Source organism: Elephantulus edwardii, unplaced genomic scaffold (assembly GCF_000299155.1).
Source record: "Elephantulus edwardii isolate Elephantulus edwardi_28Jun2011 unplaced genomic scaffold, EleEdw1.0 scaffold00320, whole genome shotgun sequence".
Classification (NCBI taxonomy): domain Eukaryota; kingdom Metazoa; phylum Chordata; class Mammalia; order Macroscelidea; family Macroscelididae; genus Elephantulus; species Elephantulus edwardii.
Genome location: NW_006400070.1, coordinates 2,580,106 through 2,589,301, shown reverse-complemented (window position 1 = coordinate 2,589,301; position 9,196 = coordinate 2,580,106).

Genomic DNA, 9,196 nt, shown 5'->3' with positions numbered 1-9,196 from the left:
AGCCCTGGTGGTGCAGTGGTTAAATAGTTGGCTGCTAACCTGAAAATCAGTAGTCTGCAAGATAAAAGCTATAGCAGTCTACATCCATAAATGTTATAATCTTGGATATCCAATATTGTTGTTGGGTACAGTTGAGTCAGAATCACCTCATAGCTAACCTTTCAGCAATTTTTAGAGGCAGTAAATCACACAAGAGGAGTTTACCCACCCTTCTCCCACAGAGCAGCTGGTGGATTTGAAAAGTGTGCCTTGGGATTGCAACACAGCTTCTTAACACTAGGTCCAACAGACCCTTAATCCCTAGGAAAATTAAAATCCTATGGAAATCTTTTATATCCAATATGAAGAAACTGTGCTGCAACCCCAAAGGCACATGGTTGGAATTCACCAGCTGCACTGCAGGAAAAGACTGGGCAATCTCCTCTTAAGCAATTAACTGTCTCTAAAAACTTGCCAAAGGATCAGCTATGGATTGATTCTTACACAACAGTACACAACAACAACATGAACTAAAAAAAAAAACAAACAAAAAAAACAGGTTTGGATTTTATTTGGGATTGAGAACCAGGATAGAAAAGAACAAAAGTTTTTACTAAGCCCAAAATCCATGATATAAAACATCATAATATAAAAATTGCTTTTTAGTGCTCACTTCGGCCTCACATATACTAAAATTGGAATGATACAGAGAAGATTAGCATGGCCCCTGCGCAAGGATGACACGCAAATTCATGAAGCGTTCCATATTTTTTTAAAATAATTGCTTTTTACAATTAGCACAGAGAACTAACGGACCACATAAACAGCAACCTCCATCCTAAGAACAGAAGAACTGAATGATAGTCAATGGAACTGAATGATGGACAATTATCACTGTTGACAATTATGAAAGTGATCACAATAGAGGGTCCTGGACAGAGTTGGAAAAAAATATGATGCAAGACTCAAAATACTGGGCTTTTCTATCAAGATGGCATCATAACGATGCATCCTACCCAATAACTCTGCAACAGAGGTAAAAATCAAGTGAAACACACAGAATTTATAATCTTGGAACTCTGAGCACTAAATAAAGTCATAAAGAATGAATTACTAAACAAAGGGGGAGAACTTGAGACATATCAGGCAATGAACAAATCACTAAAATTTACAGAAAGCTTAAAAGCTAAACAACAAAAAGATAATCAGTTCAGTTAAAAATTGAGTGGAAGACATGAACAAAAATTTCAAAGAGGACATTCAGGTGGCTAATAAACACATAAGGAAATGCTCATATTCATTAGCCATTAGAGGGATGCAGATCAAAACAGTGGGAGATCTCATTGCAGCACTAAAAGTAATGTTCAATAAAGCAAAAAACAACAAATGTGCTAAAGGCAATGAAAGTTAATGAGCAAGACAGAAGGATTAATGGATATGAGACTCACAGAGACAAAATTTTAAGAATGTGAATGCATTGAAGGATATTGAAAATATTGCTATGATATAAAACGTGTATGAATGGTTCAATGAAAAATCAATATGTTTTGTAATCTTTCAAACAAAACAAAAAAAAACCTGGTTAAATAAAAATTATTTTAAAAATTAAAAATGAAGGTAAATAAAGGTAGAAGGACCTATGCCTTAAAAGGACAAACCAAAGCAGTATAATGAAATGTGCAACGATTCAGAGTTAGAAAACCAAATGGGAAGAATACTCATTTTCAAGCTGAAAAAATGGAAGAAAAAATTCAAGCCCTGAGTTGCCTGACTAAAGTGTTAGAAAGGCAATAGAAATCTAGAGTCTTGCACTTGAGCAGATTGAAGAGCCACAAATCTGGTGAAGTTTGGAAAGAGTGAATTTATGCAAGAGGATCTTCTCTCACAAAATATTCAGTGCTGTAGGGGTTTTGGGTTTGGTTTTGGTTTGGGATTTGCCTTCTATTGTATGTATCCAAATCTAGCTATGTTTTTGCTTTAAAGTGTTCTAGTTCTGGTTTTAAGCTGCATTGAAGATCTCCATTTTATAAAATACCTTAAGCCCAGCTAAGAGGCATTTTACATGTTGTTAAATGTTTATTATCTTTGAACCTTTCTATCTTAACCTTTTTGACAGAATGTTTTGTAACTCTTTCAGAAAACTGTCTTTTGATTTCTCACACATGGCCTAAGGTCTATTTTGAAAACAAGACAGGAATTTGTGATAATTGCCGAAGTTTTTACCTGGGCATCTAGTAGAAGAAAACAGGTAATTCACAATGTCATCCCTAAGAACCTTCATTCGGTTGTATATTGCAGAATTAATCTAAATCTTATTTAACAGTGAAAAGCACCGAATATTTATTTCCCCATGTTATAATTGCCTGACCTAAGGATCTGAAGCACTTGCTGAAGAAAGTCAAGGACTGCAGCCTTCAATATGGATTGAAGCTCAATATCAAGAAAACAAAGATTCTCACCACTAGGCTGATTGGTAGCATCATGATAGATGGTGAAGAAATTGAGATTGTTCACAGCTTTAGTTTGCTTGGCTCCACAATCAACACTTTTGGCACAAGCAGACAGGAAATTAAAAGATTGAAGAGCAGCAATGTCAGTCTTTGCAGTCACTTGCTATGCATCAGAAAGCTAGACAATGGGGGGTGGAAGCTAGACAATGATTATGGATGATAGAAGGAGAATTGATGGCTTTGAACTGTGTTGTTGGAGAATATTGACTATACCATGGATTGCTAAGACAATGAACAGGTTTGTCATAGAGAGGGTTAAACCAAGCTTCTCCTTGAAGCAAGGATTCTAAAACTTCGTCTGATATACTTTGGACATGTTGCAAGGAGGGACCAGTGCTTGAAGACGGACATCATGCTTGGGAAGGTGGAGGGACAGCACAGGAGCAGAAGACCCTCTATGAGATAGATTGATTCAGTGATTTGTGTAATGACAGTGAGACAGTGAGATTGGCACAAGATAGGGCCGGGTTTAGGGCTGCTATAGATACGGTCGCTATGAGTCGCAGGCGACTCAATGGCACAGAACAACAATAAGATCTCTTACAAGGCAAAGAAAAGTAGCAAGAATGAGTTCATGCCCTATAACATCTTCTTGCTGATAGACTTGTTTTATAAAAGGCTAGAAAAGACAGGGAGAGTTCCCATGTTTTCAAGTTCTTACACCTCTTTATCAAGTCTTAAAAGGCTAAATGTTCTCGGAATCCTCACAAGCTGCTTAAATGTAAAGATCTGGTGATTATTTTTTTATACTGGTTTGCATACAAAGTTCATAAAGTTCATATGCATTGTTTTTCACACCAGATATTTCCCCTTTCCTTTACCCACCTTTCCCTCCACCCATCAAATTGTATGACCCTCTGATTAAGACCTTAACAATTTAAAGGTGAGTTTGGAAAACTTACTTTAAATGTTGACCTAACTTGTGGAGAGTAGGATGTGGTTGCTCTTTTCAATTGCTGTGTAACAGATGAAAGGATTCTAAGCTTATAAACTTATCCTAAACAATGTCACATTGTACATGTGCATAGTATGAGCCAAAGCAAAAAGAAAGCAGTCCCCCAGATAAATTTTTGGTGGGACCTAAAGACCACTTCAGTGGGGTAAGACTGAGGTATAGAATTATATTTTATTATTGTTGTTGTTGTTTTTGTTGTTGTTAGGTGTCTCTGAGTCCAACTCATAGTGACCCTATGAACAACAGATCTGAACCCTGTTCTAGCCTGTGCAGTCCTTGTGATTTCTGACATCCTTGAGCCCATTGTTCCAGTCATAATGTCAATTTATCTCTGATATATTTGAGCTCCTTGTTAAAATCACTGTGTTAGCTCATTGCCCTACCTTTCACTGACCCTTCACCTTTCCAAGCATGATATCCCTTTCCAAGGAGTAGCCCCTTCTAACAAAATTCTCAAAGTATGTGAGATGAAGCTTCATCATCTTTGCCTCTAAGGAGCATCCTGGCTGCACTTTATCCAAGACATAGCTGTTTGTTCTTTTTTGCAGTCTGTGGATATGCAACACTTTTCCCCAACGACACAACTCAAAAACATCAATACTTCTGTCATCCTTATTCATTGTCCAGCTCTGACATATATAACAGGTGATTGAAAAAACTGTGGCTTGAATGAAGTGTACCTGACATCATTGCTCTTTTAGGACTTTGGAGAGATTCTTAACAACAGACTTTCACAATGCAGAGTATATTTCCTGATATCCTACTAGTACCAAGGGTGTTGATTGTGGATCCAAGTAAATTAAATTGTTAACAACTTCGAACTTTTCTCCATCTATCATGTTGTCATCTATTGGCCCAGTGATGAAGATGTTTGTCTTCTTGATGTTGAGTCTGCAACAAGTGTCTCTGATTCTTCTTGCTTTCAGAAAACAAGGTTGTATCGTCTGCATAACACAGAGTGTTGATGAATCATCCTCCAATTTTTATGCCTCCAATCTTGATTCTTCTTCATGAAGGCTAGGTTCTTGAACAAACATGGAGAAAGAATACAGCACTGATGCACATTTTCCCCAATTTTAAACCAGTGTTCCCTTGAACTGTTTGGACAATAAATTCTTGGTTTAGGTATAAGTTTTGTATTAGTACAATTAAGTGTTCTAGGATCCCCATTCTATTCAGTGTTAGCCATAGCTTGTTAAAGCTATCTGTTATCAGTCAAATGCCTTTGCATAGTCAATAAAAAAATAAATATTCTTCTGGTATTCTCTGATTTCAGTCAAACTCTATCTGACATCTTCAATGATTTTTAGATTTTTAGTGTCATAGCCTCTTCTAAATTTAGCTTGAACTTCTGAAAGTTCTCTCTCATTGTACTGTTCTAGTAATGTTTGGATGATCATCATCAATATTTTGCTTGCATGTGATATTAATGATCTTTTTTTGATAATTTGATCCTATTGGATCTCCAGTCTTGGAATTGAGACCAAATATAGATATTTTCTATTCAGTTGTTCAGGTAGCTGTCTTCCAAATTTCCTGGCACATACTGTTGAGTGCATTTAAGGTTGCTGTGTCGGCTATTTGAAATATGTCAACTGGTATCCCATCAATTGCTAGGCCTCATTTTTTTGCCAATGTGTTCAGTGCAGCTTGAATTTGATCCCTCATCACCATATTGGTTCTTTATAATGTGCTACCTTAAAAAAAATCAGTGTGTCACTTTTATTAAAAATAAAATACAAAAAAAGTGCAACTGCTTAAGTTTCTAAATATATTTCCCTTTTTATTAAGAAATAAATTTTAATAATTAAAGAGGAAAAATATAGCAGTTGATGTGTTAAGGGGAAAAATAAAGCACTACACTGATTTCCATGGAGATCTCTCCATGATGAACCAATTATCACATTGTAGTCAATACACCAAGGACTCACATGCTTTCAGTCATTTAACAGAGAATTGATTATAGTCAGAGAAGAACTGGGAGATTTACCAAAAAGTTAATAAATTTCTCCCTTTCAACATATAAGATAACCCAAATCACACTCATTGTTGTTGAATTCACCCTGTAGGGCAGAGCAGAGCTGCTTCATACAGTTTCCAAGGCTGGAAGTCTTTACACAAGGAGGTTGCCACATCTTTCTTCTAGAGCTACTAGTGGGTTCCATTACCAAGTGAACACTTTAACCACAACAACTGCGGGGCTTCTCATAAGATAGAGGCAATACATTTCAGTGTAAGGACTTTGGGTAAGTAACTGAAACTCTGTATGCTTCATATATCATAGCTATTATTTTATTTTTAGTTCTAGCACTCTAAAAATTATGTTCAAAGATTATTAATGTTTTTACCCATAATGACTTGTATATTTTAAATTATGGTATAATGCAAGAGGTTCTGGCTTAATAAAATGTCTTTCCAAATTTTTCAAACATTATTTAAACCTGAAAACAACAAAATATATCAAAATCTTCTAGTAAAGACTAGTTAAAAATGCAAGTATAAAAAGGTTTCCATCATAATATGCCATATACCAAGCAAATGAATAGCTCACAGGGATCTAAGAGACAGGTATCTTTCTTAGGAATTCCATTTGTGTTGTGATGTCAATAAGTTACATAATACTTCACACACACAAAGTTGACATCAAGGGTCTATTCAAATCACATTAGTAAACTTTGCAAACTGACACTTTCCTCCAATTCTTCACTTCAGTAGCTAGGAAAGGCATTTCACATTTACTCCTTGGCAAAGCAGTGTTAATTACATACCTAATTCTAGACTGTTTTAACCTGCTTGACTTCAGGACAACATAGACAGTTCAATGAAAGATATTGGCATTCTTTAGACCACTTCTTCCCCTCTGGAAAAAGCAACTATTTCTAAGATTACTTCTGTATTATGATTTGCTTAAGTGGCAGAATGCCCACAATTCTTTAAACTAAGTACATTATCAATATGGTCACAGAGTGCTAACTAAAATGAGATACTTCAATATTCACACATGTTTGTCAGCTACATGCAGCTGTGAACTGCAACCCATAACACAGTTAGAAAGGTTCGGTAACAGAATTGTCAGGAACAGGTAAGTCTGGAGCAGCATACTGTGAGGTAGTCTTTTGCTGTAAACAGAATATTTCACTCATGAAAATGAACACTGTGCTTAGATCAGTGATGTTTACATACATGAGGAACTTAGGCACTCTTTCTAAATGAAATAAAAATAAGAAAACATATATCTGATATTCAGAAATTTGACCTATCAAATTCAGAGGTAGTTGCTAATATCTGAACATAACACTTACACAAAGGTCTGCTATTTGGTTTGTTTTAAGTAAGCAGGACTATATAGACTATTCTGTAAAAAAATAACAACAACAACAATAATATTATACGGCATGTTCCCTGAGCAAAATTCTTTGTCCTGAGTATGTTATGTAATAGTGATAATTATTGTTATATAAAAAATAAACTCTGAAATTTAACCACAAGATAAATTTGGTCTGTGCTCTTGGATGTTCAGTCTGCTGAAATGCTTACAGTGACTTCAAGTTGCAACCATAAGGTCCACAATTCTCAAATGTTTTCATCTACACTGACTTCACCTCTGAACTTTTTACATGTACACAAACAGGGGCTATCCAATTCTCAAGTGCATAGTTTCCTCTTTCCATAAGGTCAAGAAACTTGGTTTGAACTTTTAAACTTATTGTTTTGCATTTTTACGTTAACCTGTTTATTATATTTGCTAAATATGAAGTAATGCCACTATGTTTTGTCTACATAATTCAAATAAGCTTACAATCCTCACATAAGACAAAGAAGTGTTGTGGAATGTTGGGGAGAAAGGGAGTGCCTCTGGCCAGGATGGGTCACCTGAGCTCCAGACAGGTGCAAGCCTCCCAACAGCCTTGAATATGGAGTGGAGAAAGCTCCCCTGTGTTTGGCTGTACCCACTGGAGAAAGCTCACCACGTGGGAATACAGCTGCCATGTTTGTTGAGATGGGAGTAATCCTCACAAGGCTAAGGTTCTCCTAACCAATACGCATGTCCCACATATGTAAGCCCACCCTATCCTGTCTTCCTGTGTATGTAAGTCCAGTGCTTATCCCCAAAAAAACTGAGCTGGATTGACTCTCTGATCCTCTCCTGGAGTGGTGTATCTTCATCCTACTTACTCCCATCAGGGTGTCGCTGTCAGGTTGCTGGCAAACAGACAGCGACACAGGAAGTACTTCTGTACAACTATATCACATTCAATATCATCAAAGTTAAGCTTTGCATTATAGCATACTGCTATTTCCATCTCAGTACATTTCACCGAGTCTCACAAGCACTGTTGTGAAATCCAGGCTGAGTTGGAATGAATTGGTAGTCAATCTCGAGGCATCTTATTCTATGAGTGGCTTGCAGAAGTAGCAGCAACTATATTATCCCTCATAGCAGAACAGAGTAGGGAGAAGAAACTGTTTAGGAGGATGTGTCTCAAAATATTTGAGTCATGCTATTTTCCTTTTTTATTATTATTCGAGCTTACAACAAAAGGCTTATACAAAACTACTCCACTGCCAATGTTAATTAAGCGTTATAATTAACTGGTACCTTCTTGGTTGTATTTTAAAAATTTACCTTAGCATTCAGAACAAGAATGAAACCAAAATAAATTATTTTTTCTGACTGAAACCTAAAGGCAAATACTATGTTTGGTCCTTACTTAGTTTGTTAAATAACTGAGAACTGACCTGAGAAGGTTATCCATCCTCAGCATGCAATGTTCACCCTGAATTGATTACTTCAATAGAACTAAGGCAAGATAACTTATAGAAGGCCAGTTGTATTACATCTAATACTTCTAGTTCTCTGGTGCAAGAGACTCTGGTACTTCTCCCACAGCCTTTATCATCCCAGTTTTCTACCACCCAGCACTGTATCTTTTAATACCATTCACCAATTACAGATTATAGATATTGGGTAATCTAAGCATCCACATAATTCTCATTCTCAACCTCAGTATTTTTATTCATGTTTATGTTGTTTTTGTCTTGTTTGCAAAACAAGTAAGATAACTCTTCAGGATTAATAAGAACAACCATTAAAAATATACACCTAATGATTGGAGTTTTCCTCCAGTGTCTTCAGTAATGAACACGGAGGATCCCCTGAACTAAGTGATGTTAGAAAAAAATCAAGGCTTTATCAAAGGAAGCTACTCCCACCATCCCTTACATGTCTTATAACACATAATGAGCTGATATCAAAATAACACTTAAAACATTCCAGTCACCACTACATTTATACATACCCTCCCCTTCATCCTCTTAATAGGCATCCAATTTAAAACCAAAGCATATTAATTTAAAACAGTGAGATATTGGCACAGAAATTACACAATCATTGTCTTTTCTGGAGTTATGTGTTCAGAACCAAGAGGGGAGGAAAAGCTACAGCAGTCAGAGGCATATGGAATTAAGGTACTTCCTCCAAACAAGGTGAGAGGGGGTAGTCATTCTATGGCTATCAAGATAAAGAGGCAATCTCACACTTGAGAGAACTGGACATCTTTTTCTTTTTTGTTTTGTTTTTGTTAAATTATTATTAAATTTTATTAGTTTTAATGAACATTTACAGAGATTTTGGGTTTTCAATCATTCATTGTTGCAATGTTTTCTCTACCCTCCTCCCCAGTTCGTTCTTCTTCCCCCCCCAACAATGTCTGTTTTAATTGTCCAATTGCCACAGTGCTTGTCAAAGCCA